The sequence below is a fragment of the Parus major genome, chromosome Z (genome assembly GCF_001522545.3).
Source record: "Parus major isolate Abel chromosome Z, Parus_major1.1, whole genome shotgun sequence".
In the NCBI taxonomy this organism is placed as follows: domain Eukaryota; kingdom Metazoa; phylum Chordata; class Aves; order Passeriformes; family Paridae; genus Parus; species Parus major.
Window position 1 is genome coordinate 20,203,335 of NC_031799.1, and position 15,756 is coordinate 20,219,090.

Genomic DNA, 15,756 nt, shown 5'->3' on the forward strand with positions numbered 1-15,756 from the left:
AAAAAAAAAAAAAAAAATTCAGAAGGGAAAAAAAAAATAAAAATCCGTCCTCCCTAGAGAGACTGAAGGGAAGAGTCTGGTTGCTGTGGTGGAGCTGATCCTAAAGTTAACTTTCAGCAGCCCATTTCCAGACAGCAGCGCTGAATCTATTTGGATAAAACGCGTGTGACCCAGACACTTGGCGTTTGGCCCAAACGCGTTGCACCGGCAGCCCAAATAAAAACAAGAGTCTGACTCTTTCCCTCTCTCTCCCTTCCCTCTTGTACAACAATGAAAGAAAGTAGCGAAGACAAAATCCGCACACACATCGCCAGGGAGCGAGAGCCCACTTACCTCCTCCCACCAAACAAAGTCCCTTTGAACCCTGGGCGACTGCGGAGACAGACATACACCGACAAACACGAGTCGGCGGGGTTAAGAGTCTGGCAAATCCCAAGCGGCTCGAAGTAAATCAAAACCACACGCTTCCATCTTCCTGATGAGCCCAGCGAGAGCCCGACATCCCCGCCAGCATCGCTGCGGGACGGCGGCCGCGCCGACCCTCCAAGCCCCGGTACAAAGTGTGCACTTGTCTGACCGCGGCAGTGGATACCGCCGGACACGGCACGGCCGAGAGCGGGGCTTCCTCAGCTCAGCAGCAATCCGGAATAGCCTTGGGTTGTCGCTGGGGTTTGGGGGCTGCTTTGGTTTTCATCTGTTGTTTGGTTTTGGTTTGGTTTGGTTTTTTCTTTTCTGCTTCTACCAACGATTTAGTATTCAAAGTATTAAAAAAATCTTTTTAAAAGTGCACTATTCGAGATGGTACTTCATCAATCAAACCTCTTATCGGTTGAAAAATCTTCGCACCCCCTTCCCCCATCTCAAGGTTTCTCTCTGAAATTACTCCAAATGCACCTCGCCTAATGCAATATAAATCTCTCCCCGCTCCCCAACGCAGCATTATTCGGGACACAAGAAAAGCAAAAAGTTTCATTGAATAGCGTGAAATCTTCCTTACCGTTTTCATCTTCAATTTCTGATATAAAGTAAGTTTCAAACAATAGAGATTGCACAGGACGATTCCCGTATTCCTCTCTGCTTTTCCCCTCTGTGCAAGCAACCATCAGGGTTATATTCTCCAACAGAATAAAATTCTCTAGCCTTCCTAAAGGGGTTTTTAGAAAACGGGTTGGCTTGGCAGGAGGAAGGATGCCATCAATTCACCCAAGCTATCACCCTGCACATTTTGTCTTTCCAACAAAAAAAGGGGGGGAGAGGAGGAAGGAGGGGAAAACAGGCTTATATTGGGGTGGGGGTGGGTGCCCTCCTCTTGAGCAGCCTCCTCTGTGCAAAATACCATGTGAATATCATCTGAGTTGGGGGGGGAGGGGGGACCGGGAGACAGAAAGGGGGAAAGAGAGGGGGAGCAGAGGGGAGGCAGGCAGATCAGGAAGGACTCAGGAAAGTTTGGTTGAAGTAGCCCCAGACCTCCTCCTCTGGCTGCCGGCGCCGGGCCAAGCCGAGCGCGGCGGCAGCGGGGGAGCCTTGGCAGCCTCGCCCGGGGGACGGCGCGGGGCCCGCTGACGTCAGCCTGCAGATGTGCCCCGGGACGCCGCGCATGCGCGCCCGTCACGTGGCGGCGGGGGGGCAGGGGCGCAGCCGGGGGAGCGGGAGCGGGGGAGGCGGCGGGACCCTCGCCCGGAGCCGCCTGAGGGGAGCCCGGCCTGGCCCGCCCGGAGGAGCCGCAGCCGCGCAGACACGGGGTGCCGGTGGCAGGCGCTGGGCACGGGCGCTGCCGCTGTGCGGCGAGCTGGGGCGGCCCCCCGTTGCCATCGCCCTGTTTGTCGCGGTCCCCGTTACGGGCATTAATAAAAGGAAACCTCTTAAACACCATTTCTGGCGGAGGGGAGGCGGTGTCTGAAGCCCGCGCGGCCGGCAGCAGCCCGACCAGCATCGCGCCGGGGCTGGGGCTCCCGGCCCTGCTCGCACAGCGCTTTCAGTTTCATTTGCTGCCGGGCCGGGGTCGGGGCCGGGGCCGGGGCCGGGGTATCGCCTCCTCGTCTGGCAGGGCAGGGTAGCGCGCATGGGAGCGGGCAGCTGGCGGCCTGCGAATCGCCCCTACTCCGGGAAGCCAGCGGTGCCAGCGAGAGGGTCACACGGAGGGAGTTGGCTGGAACTCCCACTCGCCCTCTAAACCACCAAGTTAATTTCCGATTGCCGAAAAAAGAGAGAGAGTGAAAAAAAAAATCCTTCCTAAACGTAGGTTCTAAGGTTTCAAGCTTCTGTTAACTGTATTTCCCAAATGGTGCGGGTGCGGGTTTTCCTCTCCAGCCGGAGGTAGTAGGTGTAATTGCATCTTCTGGTGAATCTCTAATATCTAGCTGGACTGTGAAATGATTACAGAGAAAGGTCCAAGAGCACAGCTACTCCGGGACTTCTCCAAGCATCGAAAGAGCAGGATCCGCCTGCAAAGTCAAGCAGCCAGCAGGACTCTGACGGTCAGCAGGGGCTGGCTTTGTGCCCTGTGAGATGGTGAAATCAGAGCCGTGGCTGGTATTCATCTCTTCAAATAAACTTTACACAATTACATTTGAATATGAAGCACAACTATAGTTCAAATACATTTTATACACATGTATGGTAATTTATTTTAACTGCAGCTCCAACAAAATAAGCACAACTTACTAAATAGTTAGTAACCTCTGACACCATTCATTCGGAAACAGCACGGTGAGCACTTACTTGAGAGATCTTTTTACCGTCGCCGGGCAAATTAATGTAACAATGGTTAGGGGAGTCGTTGAATGTATCGCTGCATTGAAAACCGGGGCTATAAAACGCTGCTTGGGAATAGGGGCATTCAGAAAGGAAGGCTTTTTTCTGGAAATGCATCTCCAACCGGCTCCCCTCGGGTTAATTGCTCATACGGAGGGCGCCATCCTGCGTCGGCGAGCAGGGGGAGCGCCCAGGGCGTGCAGGGATGCTGGCTGCACCGGGACGCGCGGGGAGACAGCTCTGCCCTTCTTTCTCTTCATCCTGTACGTGCGTGAGCAGTTGTCGATTTGATTGGTACGTCTGGGTACGTCTACTTCATTAAAACAGATATTTTTAGCATTGAGAAGAGTACTTTTTGTTAATATTTCATAGTTTCAGCTCCTTCAGCAAATCATTATATGCGATGTTCGTGGAAAAGTCACGGAGCACAGCCTGCTCAGATGCAGCCGGGTGCACCTGAGATCACCTATCTCCATGGACAGGCACTGTGACAGGTTCTGCTCAACCTTTTCTGCAAACTCAGTGGTACATGCAGAGAGCTGGGACACTATCCTATCGAAAGGACAGACTGTGAAGAGACTTTTTTTTTTTTTACACATTCTGCATCAGAACTAAATAACCCTTTGAAAAGACAGACACACATCACAGCCAATTGCATCATGGCTATGGTATCCCCGGGGGATTTGGGAGACCTGCCTTCAAAGCAGACCCTGCCTGAATCAGACTCAGGAATTCTCACGTTGCTGTCTGACGACTGAGATGGGGACTATTCTGGTGTTTAAGACTGGCCTCTTGGTGGTTGGATCTGCTCCATTGCGTATAGCTGAATAAATACTCATCAAGCTAAAAAGAAAGACAGCTTATCACTGTCTGGTTAGGGTCCTCACATGGGTTCAACTCCCTGCTCTAAATCCAGCAAAGCAAAGCAAAGATATATGTACTTCACAAAACCCAGCTGCTCGCTCAGACCAACAAGTTATTTATTCCCTGTTCCAGACAACTACATTTTCTTGCCTAAGTACACTAGTGTAATATATACCAGTCAAAACTGGTCTATTACCAGGATAAGCTTTGGCTGATCTTTAGAAATTCCTGTCTGTGATTAGAATTTCTGACATAACTACCATTACAGTTTGACTTACCTGCTTTGCTTTATTGTATGAAACAATATTTCAGAGTGAACCTCATTCAGATAAAAATAGTGAGCTCATTTGGTGACTTATTTTAGTGTCCTCACCCCAAATATTATCCATATATATATATACATTTTTATGAAGTGCAACATTTTAGAAAAGAAACTTGCACATGAAGTCATACACAGATTCTTTGTATAAATGCTTATTTGCTGCAATTAGAAGCCTTTCTAGGAGGGATAGTAATTTTACTCTGAATTCTAGTACTATGTATAAACCATGTGGGCAACTGTATCTCAGAAGCTCTGGGCAGGATTACAAATTCACAGAGCACAAAGCATATTACTCTGTGTCAACCAGTTTCACAGTATTTGCTGACGCATGGAAGTAAAGCAGTCTTGACTTCAGGCCTTTGAATCCTTTAGTATGTTAGCCAACAATTTTTAAGATTGGGAACCATTCTTTTTTGTTTAAATAAATATTCATATTGAACTTGAATTTAGAATTGTGAGATGTGTTTGGAGGTATATGGGGTTAATTACAGAAATCTTATTTTTACTGAAATAAATATAGAAGATAAAGCAAGAAGTCACCAGTGTTTCTGGAATATGAGCTTTTTGTTACCTGAACATTTGGATGTATTTGCCTGACAGTGTGTTTGTTTTGGTTTGGATATTTTTTTTCAGGTAGTTTTACCTGATCAGTGAAGATTTGAAGATTGTAACCCACCTGATTTAGAAATATCCCAGCAGTGTTTGTGAGAAAATAAAGCTTTTTATGAATTATATATAAAACTATGTTAAAAATTACATAAATACTATAAAATATAAATACTGTATAACTTAAAATACTTCAATTTACCATAGAGTTTAAAAAGTAATAATGATAAACTTGCATTTATATGTAGAATATTTTCTATACTTGTAAGGAGAAAAATTTTTGATAAGGGCTTAATTTTTAGCCCCCTGGAATAAAAGATTCTAGGGGTACTTAAAGGAAATGGTGCTATTGAGATCCAGTATCTTTCACTGACTTCCTTGTAAATAGTCTGAATTCAGACAACTTACAAGTCTCACCTTCCCTTGCAGGAGAGCTAACAGCATCTCTAGAAATGACCCCAGGCTATATATGTTCAATTGTGGCTGCTACATTGCATTTCAGAGGGAGAATGCATATCAAAGTGTACTTTCAGTTGGAAAATGCATCCCTTTTGAGTTGAGCTGTTCTTGATGGTCCTCTAAAACAAAATTCACAGTGATTCATTTGGCTTCAAGTAGGGCTTTGAGGCTATTTCTGCCCAGCAATGCAATATTGTCAAGAATGTCTTCATTTAAATAAGAAGAGCCTTGCCAAAGGCAGGACCCCCACAAGCAGTTCTCTGTGTTATGCTGATGTGGGGCTTATCCTCACCCAAGCCTCCTTAAGTCTGCAAGACCCTGTGAACCTGGACTACCAATTATTTTAGGTTTAGATTTGGAAATAAAACTGGAGAACTTAATGTCAGCTTGACATCCTCCATAATGTCCAGGCCAGTTTCCTCCCTGGTGAACAGAGATGAGACAGGCCAGAGAGATCACTGAATATGAATACAGTGAGAGTAACACCCAAAACTTGTTCAAAACGTGGGAGGGATGGACAGTGAGAAGGGTAAGATTAAGTATCTATTAAACCTGAGATGAGGAATCTTAGACTCCCAAATTTGTTAGGGAAATCCTATAGCAGAATGGATAGCCTCAAATTTTGCAGGAAAATAAGATGAAACAGATGTTATCCTCGTAAAGATTAACACAGAGAATAAAGAAAACAAGTCAAATAAAGTTCCTCACAAGAACAGGAACAGTAGTAAACAGAAAAATAAATAGATAAATCAGATGACAGAGTTGTGGTTTTTTTCTGAGTTTTTCCTGCTTTGTCTATTTCCAGCTTTCCAAGTAAAGAGAGAGATACCAGAAACATTAGGTCAGTAGTCCTGTTTAAAGGGAGCATTTCCCAACTATATGTATTATAGTTTGCTGTGTATTCTCATTTTGCTGTTTTCCTATTTCCAGAAAAAGCTGTTCATAAGATCTGAACAATCTGTAAGACTTAGAGAGAACAAAGCTGAGACAAATTATACAATATGTGGAAAATGTGTATGTGGAAAATCTCTATGAAAAAAATTGGCAAATGGTATTCCTCAAAGATTAGTGTACACAGAAATATATAAAAGCTGTCCAGAAAATCTTAGGAAATACATAAGAATTCAGTTATTTTGGTTTTAGAATGAAAAATCTGGAATTAACTCACGGGAAGACCTGGCTATTACTATTTAGAACACTGCAGCATTTTGCAGCTCCAGGAGTGACACACTCGCAGTGCAGAAACAGGCATCTTGGTCCCAGGTGCCTGAGTGAATTGTTTAGTTCCTGGATTGAAGTAGAACATTGATGAGCATCACAGACTGCTCATTTAGTATCTGCTGAACCATGTGGTGGTTCCCCTTTTCCTGATACGCTTTATATAAAAATGTGGACACATGCACCCATGTCGGAGATTGTAAAACTGGATCATGAAATGAGCACAGATGTATTTTGAATGGATAAAATTGGACTTTCCATATTCTGGTACTGTATAGGTGAAAAAGATTTATTAAAGATTTTGGAGCCTACTGTGCATACTGCTTCGGGCACAGATAACATCTTTGTCTAATTTAGTTGGTTTTCTGACATTCTTTCTATCACACTGTCTTGAAATAGTTTATAAATGGAAATATCTTCCATACATTCTGTTAAGACAATCGTTTGAGGAAGATTTGAAAAAAGTCCCAGTACTCACCTCTCCCCTTGTAACTTTTTTGTGTCACTCCAAAATGCAAAAGCTTATTTTGAATGCTGTAAAGTGTTACGTTAATGTGTATTCTTTCCTCTTACCTCACACATGACTTCATTGTTCATTCTATACAGGATTATCACAGCACTAACATCTTGTGTTCATAGAAAATACTGTTCTGCTTTGAAGGAGTTTATTAAACCCTCTTCAAAAAGTCCAGCATTTCCCTTTTGTGACTTATTTAGGATTGTCTGGTTTTGCATAAAGCTGGTCTGTGCAGTAGTAATTGTTCTGACCCTTATCTACGTGTCTAAAGCGGATGTGATTTTACACTGCAGATTGGTGCGTAGAAAGGAGAACTGCCATACGGGCTTGTCCCATTCTTTGCTCAGTTAAGTCAGGTTATCTCCTTGTAGGTGCTCTTGGAGTCAAAATCCAGGACCAGATGAATCTTTTGGTATGACACAGCAGTTGGTTTTAAGTTAAAAGCAATCCTCAACTCCTTCAGTACAAATGTAAGAGGAATAGCTTAAAACCACCAGCCACTTCCCACCAGTTCCCACTGCAATCCACTTGCATTCACACACATGGAAAAGAATCCACTGCACTGTTGACTTTCACTCTGGTGCAGCTCAGGATCATGTCTATATTGTATTTATCTGCTCTGCTGTGAGATCAGTGATCCCCCATGAAAGAACAGTTATAAAAAGAAGTTGTTGAAAAGAACAGTTCCCGGTGCTCTAGTAATGAACACAGCTATTTGTCAAATGAACCTCTCAAAGACCTCTGACATTTATACAAAGCTTGGGAGAAAGAGCAAATAACATGATACTTGAGATTTATTTCATACCTTCATAATAATTAGTTGTATGAATTTATGAATAACATGAAGTTTGTTATTTCTCTAAATATCCTTGAAATACACTGTCTTGCATATATATTTTTGTTTGCTATTTGGTAAAAATACACAGCTACAGCCTAAAGATAAAACTAAAGGATTTGAAATAAAAATCAAAGGTTGCAATGTAAGTTTTTCAGCATCAAAAGTATCTTTTTCACATTTACTGAAAATTCAGCTGTGCATTAAAATCACAAAAAAAATTTTGTTTCTAAGGAGCCAAAAGATTACCTTTCTTAGCTGTGGGCTTATATTCTGGGCACAATCTATGAATTGAAATATGAACTGGGTTTGGCATACCTCTGTTCCTGCTATAACCATTAGGGGATTATTAACACCAATATGCAAGTTATACTGCAAAAGGATAAGATTCAGTTTTTCTCAAAAGCTTTCAAGACGCCTAATATTATGATTAAAGAGACTTGTACAGTCCATGCTATCAGTTTGGCATTCTAGCATGAAATAACCATAAAACCATTCAGAGATATGAAGATGATGGTGTGGGACCGTTGACAGATGCTTGGAAGCAAAGGAAGAGCAACTTGAGCCTGTGTTTGTACATATGCACACTTATATGATGAGCCCAGACAAAAGAGGCCTCATCCTTTATGTGGCCATCACTGCAAACTCTGGGATGGATTCACAGATTGTAGCATCAACCTTCTAAGTTCTTGGAAGATTAACTTCTCCTAACTTTGGTTTTTCTTTTATTCAAAACAAAAAAAGACAAGACAAAACAAAACAAAACAAAAAACAATCCACCACCACCCCCTCTCTGTATTCCCACTATGCCTGAAACTCAATCAATGGTAATAACATCTGTATTATTTTTGTAAACTTTTAAATTAATTGTAAATCAAGAGATTTCTCAGCCAGGATAAAAGTACTCAAGCAAATGAGTAACAGCTAAAGAAATCTACAGGCTTGGAGAAAATTCTGGACATTTATTTTTAGTTCATTGCATCCGCAGTTGCATCTACACAATTGGGTAGTTGCATTCACAAATTAGGTTATCTGGCAATAAATAAACTTCTGTATAAATTATTGTATGAACAGTTTTCTTGCATAGATTTATACACTTTATACTACTCTTCCGATACTGATCTTCTATATGAAGTTTGGCTATTTTTCCAACTTAACATTGTATTTACAAGAAAATTCAGGTAAACACATAAAGAGCACAAACACAGAGATATCCCACCTGCAACTGTGTATCAATGATGACTTTTTTCCCTGCTGTCTTTAAAAGCAGATCTTCAAGGTTTGTCTACTTCCCATGCCAGCTAGTGCTTGAGTAGTGCAGAAATGGAAGTTTAGCTTTGTGGTTTACCAGATATAATTGGTATTTCGTAGTAGATCAAGTGGGATGGCAAGGGAGGTGTAATTAAGCATTATTTTTTTCATAATTCAAGGATCTGCGTAACTCAGTTTAAATTCATGCAATTCATTCATCTTCACTACAGTTGGTACAAATTTTAATGCCAAAGTATCTCCTGATACATGTACTAAAATGTAGTATATTTTGTAAAAATATATTTTACAGCTAATTTCTCTATTGCATGGCTGCTTATTCCCTTAGCATTGGCGTATACTTCTGAAGTATTATTTTTAAGCATCACCTGTGGGCATAGCCTGTCCTTCCTATTTAAAGCCTAGACACAGGGTATTTCTATTTCTCGTCCTCCAAAAGCTTTCCCTGGACCATTGTCTTTCTCTGTCCCCAGACAGTACATCTGACTTTGAGAGGTGAGAGTTGGGATTCTCTCTGAATAGGCTTGGGGGAGGGTACAGAGGTAACCTTTGCTCTTGCTCTGCCCCAGAATCTCGGCTTTGCACATGAATGAATACGTTTCTATTGGGGTCTTTCTTTTGGGGGATGAAACAAAAGAAAGAATACCAGGGATTTCACTTTGTGCACTGTCTCTGCAAAGTTCTTTTCTGAAACTCCATGAAAAAAAAATTCAGAAGCTTGAAATGTCCAGTGTAAAACTTTTTGAACAAACAGATCAGCCCAACATTCATCACACACTACAGTAAATCAGAAAAACAAGTTTCAAAAAAAAATACTTACTAGCTACATGGTTTCTTACCAAAGATAGGATGCAAAGGGCATTAGTGTAATTCTTCTGAAGTACAACAGTAATTTTGAAGAATAAATATTATCTGGTGATTGCTGTTCTCTAAGAAGGATGGAACAGATGGGGTTTTTTGTCAGGTTGTTTTTTGGGGTTTTGTTTTGGATTTTGTTTTGTTTTTTATTGTTGGGTTTTTTTTAATTCAAGAATTTGGGGAATTGACTGAACTATGATGCGCAGAAAAGAGTATTTTTATCTTGAGACTACTCTGGATGACAAAATGCACACTCTATTAAGTATAATGAGATACTATGAATATTTTTATCAAAAGAATCCTCCTTGTGCTTCTGCTATAAACATGACATATGTCCTAGTAAATGTGCCTGGATGCATGCATTGCTACCAAAGTGTCTTCTGCCCCTTGTTAGGCCTCTAAGCCTCCCAGAAGCTCCTCCAGTTTTTTCATTACATATGTTATATGAAAGACAGGAAGTAACCTTGTGTGACTCAATATAAAAAAGGTGTAGAAAAGGATACAATTTTGTGTTTTCTTGGCTACAAAGTATTTAATATTACATTTGTTGCGACGTGCCTCGAGGAAGACAAAGAGTTACACTGTCCCACCCCAAACCCCTTGTGAAGGGTGGCCCAGGTGCTCTGATTGGGTTTCAGTCCCTGAGGGTTCTCCCTTGCTGTGTTTCTGATGGTTCCTGACCCTGAGCTCCACCCTCAAAGGTGGGGACCTTCAAGAGTTCTGTCCCTCAAAAACCCCTGCTGTGCCTCTGTTCAGGGCTCTTTGTTCTGGATCTGAGTTTGTTCCCATGCTGAATAAATGGTTTCATGAACGGGAGCCCGTCTCGTTGGTGCTCGATTCTGGTCCCCAGAACCCTGCTGCTTCCCTGGACAAGATCCTGAGGTTGCAGACTGCAACATACACTTATGAAATCTTACAGTATTTTCAGGTGAGCCAGTGACACTGATCAGCAATACTGACATTAAACAGCCATCAGCAGTGGGATCAACAATATATCATGGCTATTCACGTTCTGACTCCCTCTCTGATCCTGGTTGAGGAGAAAGCAAATTCTTCATCTGACCTCTGAGACATATTAATATTAATGGTAAATACATGCATTACTAGTGGTATATGTATTCAATCCAGTGGTTCTTACCTCTTAGCTTGTTAAAGAACTTTGCACATACAAAAACCAGTTTGCTGTAGATGAGCTGGCAAGATCTTGTGAGTTTAGTGACTTCAATATAAATTCATATTAAAATAATTATACACTTTTAGTCAGATCTACTTATACAAATATAAATAAAAATTTGTTTCATGAAATTATATATAAATAAAAATGTAAACTACTTATGCTGGTATTGGAAAGGTAGAGAAGGCTACTATAATTATTTAATGTTCTATAAAATAGTGCTTTGCTATATTAAAAAAAAACCAACAAAAAAACAAAAAACACTAAACCTCATCCTGTCTAATGGCTAAAGTACTGTCTTTAAAGTCAGATTCCTAGCTTTTCTCATCTTTGTTGTCAGACAGACTTTTTCTGAAACATTCAGATGGTTTGATAGTAGTGAACTTCTTAGCAGCATGTATTTGCAATTGAGAAGTCCTTATAGCTGAGAATGGGGAAGGGCTGTCCTCTTGCTGATTATCCATTAAAATTCAGCCTTTCTGAAAAGTCTATAGGCCTTTGAGATCTAGGTTATCCAAATTATTTTTTTAAACACAGTAGAATTTAACATTGACTAATTTCCTGTATAGTTGGAAAGTAATTTGCATGATTAATGAACACTGTTTTTTACCCCTTTTGGAAAATATAAAATCAAGAAAAAGGAATTACCCTTTTAAAATACAGGAAGGATGTGTGTGATATACTTCTTATCCATCTTTATTGCTGTTATTTTACTAAATTACACATACCTGACTGTTTTATCATAATACTGGTAACAAGATCAGAATCTCTGTGCAAATATTACAACTTTGTCAGAATAGGTAATTTTTATTTCCCAACTTCACACTTGGTCATCAGGCAATCATCCCACATCAGGCAGCATAATACTTTAAACCTCTGAGCTATAAAGTCATAGACTGGCCAGCTGGAAGCAAAATAGGTTTCCCCTTACCCACTGCCAATGCTTCTGGACTCAACCAATTCCCTGAAGAAAAATGACTATATACTTGGCACAGAGCAGCTGCTAAATTTAAATTCCTCCTGCCTCTATATACTAAGCTTTCTATCTGATTCAACACTAAACTCCTATGATTTGGCCAGCTTCTATTCAGAAAGGGATCTTAGCCATAAATAAACTTACTGAAAATGATTCTTTGCTTTTTCTTTTTTTTTCCTTCATAGTACTAAAAGGAAGTTTCAGTGAAATACAAAAAGTGGCAGATGCAGCCAACCTAACATGCCATCAACAAAAATTTTGGCTATTACCTTCACTGCTCCACATCTGATTGCACTGCTTCACTTCTCTTATGAATTACAGGTGTCCATAGCTGTGTGCATATTTAACCAGCAAATCTGAACTGAGTGCAAATTTTCTAGAAAGGTTTGGAAGAGGAAAGTAGTCTGAATGAAATGAAAACAATTTTATTTAGTGTTCTCATCTATTTCAGGGACTATGTAAGATCCATCCAACATCTTATGGAAGATCACTGTACCATTCTCTTGTGACTGTTTGAAGTGCCACTAAAATGAGGGAACATTGTCTGTGTGATTCAGCAGACATTTATTTAATCCACATATTTAAGAGTTCTCTGATATCTGTACTCTAGAGAAAATTTAGATGCAGGATTAGTATCTTTATCTCAGGTTATAAAGTAGCCCTGTGCATTGCAAGCCTGATGGAAACTGGATAGCAGGAGAATAAATATCAAAAACTTTGGCTGAAGAAATCAGTACTAAAATGCAATTCTTATAGAAGCAGAAGCAAAATTCTCTGATATTGTGAAGAATGAGTTCTTACTCTATAATTATTGTATGTGCAATACATGGACTAAGACTTTACCATCATAGCAAGCAACATTTTTTTTTTAAAAAAAAAAATTTAGTTTACTGAAAGATATGGAAGTGCTTCTGTATATTGAGTAATATATAAAAACAGTAGCATGCTCTTTGTACTTCATTATGTATCACTATGCCAAAATGGAGAAAACAACTTTCTAAAAATGATCACATCCTGTCTTATCCTTTAATTGTATATTTTTAATAAAGGAATAGCAGTTATAAACTAAAACAATCTACTTTTATATATAGCTGCCATATAAAATATTAATAAAGCATTGTGATGATTACTTACTGCTTAAGTTTAGTTGAAACGACCTCCATAAAAAATGAAATTTTGAACTCTTTTAGTATTGTCAGGAAATCAAAGAATTTCCTTAGCCATGCAAAAAATAGGCATAGATCTTTGAAACAAAATAGTTTTGTGGGAAAATATATCACTCTCATTAATATATTAAAAATATTCTCTTTGGTCTGACTGAGTTTTGTCTTACAGACAACTGTGTAGTTTGCTAACAATTTGCGAAACATCCAAACAAATGTTTTTCCCTATAAGTCTGATCCCTGCCATACATATGCATGTTTACTTGAAAGACTCATATTAGTATTTTTCATTTTTGCTTCTTAATTTGAGTTCTGAGCTGCAACCACTATTCAGTTGTTTGAAAGGGTAACACATCAGCTTGAGTTCAATTATTTCAGTGTCTATTTTTTTTCTAGTCTCTTGCTTTTTAGAATTGGCACTGGGTTTGTGTCCCTATGAGGAATTATATGCATGTTGACTAACATCCAGATTGTATTTTTTAATAGAAGCAGCTTGAGAACAACCTTGCTAAAATGTTGCAAAGATAACTTTGTTCAGCAGTTATGATAATGTTTCTTTGATGCTGCAGTACTCCTGTGGGATGGTTTCATCCCCGGTATAGCCCCATGGACAGTCTTATCTCCAGTGGAAAAGAACTTCAGTAGGAATTAATTTGTCTGGATAAAATAACCCTCTCTTGATTTAAGGTGAAGGCTTACATCTAACTCCTGGTAGTTTGACATGGAGTTAGCTGATTTGGTTTAGGACGTTCCTGGCAGTGTACAGGAGATTTCTTCTTGTAAGCACTATTCCTATTGTATATCATTCTGGGGTTCTGTCTGTCCTCCCCCAGTTTACTTTGGTTTATGTGACTTGGCTTTCTGAGAAGTGCTGCTTCTCTTGCAGTAACTCACAGTTGATGCGGTGATGTAGTATTTCATGAAATTAATATCTGTGTTACATTATAAAATTTGAATGCTGCTGCAGCTACACTCTTCTTGATGTAGAGCAGACACTGTTTGACTAACAGTCAAGACACAGTTGTTATTCTCAGCTTCAGTGTTCTTGAACTGTAACCTATACATGAGAGCTTGCTTTCTGAGTTAATCATCCCTTAAATTAGCAGTCCAGAGACTTGAAAATGTTTTTTGAATTCAGCTTTGTTGTTACTGCCCACATCAGTTCTAGCTGTAAAGGGAAATTTACATTCAAATTTGTGTTGTTCTAAGCAGAATTCAGCTGGGACCCTCACATATGCAATTATGGTATTATTTTTATACTTCAGCCAGTTCTTCAATATTTTGTCTTCCCAAATAATAGATTACACGCAATGTTGCCAGAATCCTGTCATATACAAGGAACTTTGATCCAGTTACAGAATTTTTGTCAAGCTTGCACTCAGTCAAAGAATGTATTGACTGTGCAGCCTTAGCCTTCATAAGCAAAGAGCATTAAAACTAAGCTCCTGTTTGAAATCACGGCTTGTCCTGCATTTAGAGATATCTGGCAACTACCTGATAAAGTCTAGATGAATTTTTAATTTGCAAAACAGATAGGAGAACTATTCTGAACAGATTAACTAACTTTAAATTCAATTCAGCTGAACCGTTTCATCTCTCCATTATGAAACGCACATTTCCTCCCTTTCTATTCATCATTCACATTAACCTCAGTCTTTGGATTCTTCCTTTAAATACAACAAAATAATCCACTTGTTTTCTAGTGTTGCAGTTCACTTTCAGTGAACTTTTCAGTAGGCCTATAAGTAACATGTTCTCAAATCTAACAAAAATACAACTTTCATTGCAATGAGTTTGACAAAACGAAACCTTTCACTTTTTAAGAGTGAAACTGACACAAATACAGGAAGAAATTATATCAAAATAAAAGCACACTGCCCATTCAAATAAAAACCTACATGCCACTACAATAGGTTACACATACACAGTAGCATTTTAAGCTTGTTCTTTTGCAACATTTAGCATAAATTAATAACTGCAAGAGTTTTACAGTTAGTGCAAATAGCCATAAAATTAATCAGTTTGTTAAATAAAAGCAATAGAAGTAGCAAAGATTGACTGTTATGACAGATAAGAGCTTTGAGCACTGTAATTTGTTTCTGTGGATAAGTTAGTGTCCTAGTAAAGATGTGTCTAGGTCATGTCACCAAGAATAATTGCTTATCTCATCACCAATCAAAATTGCCCAGTGTTCTATTAGAGGAAACAGAACACAGCCACTTTATAATCTTAAGGAAATTTGAGCAAACAATTGTCAAGGAAATGAATGGACTAGTTATTTACCAAGAAAACTGCAACACTAATCTAATACAAACTAAAGTTTGTATTTTAAACTTTTCTGCCTGAAACTATGTCCAGCCACTTATTTAATGCAACTTATTTAATGCAACCTAAATTAAAACTAGAATAGGAATACCACCAAAATTACATTTGTCTTGGCTAGCTATAATCAAAAGCTCATTTGCAATCACCTGCAAGCAGTATCTGTTGCCAAATAGAGGAGGCAATATTATGTTTCATTTGACACAATAAATTTTCTGAAGTACAGAATTTGAAACGTTTGCAGAACAAAGAACTTCTTGTAACCATGACTGATTATAATTACGAGTAGTTCAGCACTGCTGAGGTACCTTGGAATGCTCATTGTTTAATCTGGAAACAATCTACTAAAACATGGTGTATTACCTGAGAATATGCACAAAATAAAGAGTCTCATTGTCTTAATCACTAGAATGTCATGC

General features: G+C 39.5%; 1 protein-coding gene across 2 annotated transcripts in view; it reads right to left on the reverse strand.

The window, feature by feature from the left end:
* Nucleotides 1-1,485, reverse strand: part of LOC117245627 (A disintegrin and metalloproteinase with thrombospondin motifs 6-like) — a 22,610-nt gene extending 21,125 nt beyond the window's left edge. The window contains exon 1 of one of the 2 annotated variants that reach the window (XM_033520588.1): nucleotides 998-1,485. The gene's annotated coding sequence lies outside the window, so the exon portion shown is untranslated. The remainder of the gene's footprint in view (nucleotides 1-997) is intronic. The other variant, XM_033520587.1, reaches the window with a different exon arrangement.
* Between the last annotated feature and the right edge of the window lie 14,271 nt (nucleotides 1,486-15,756).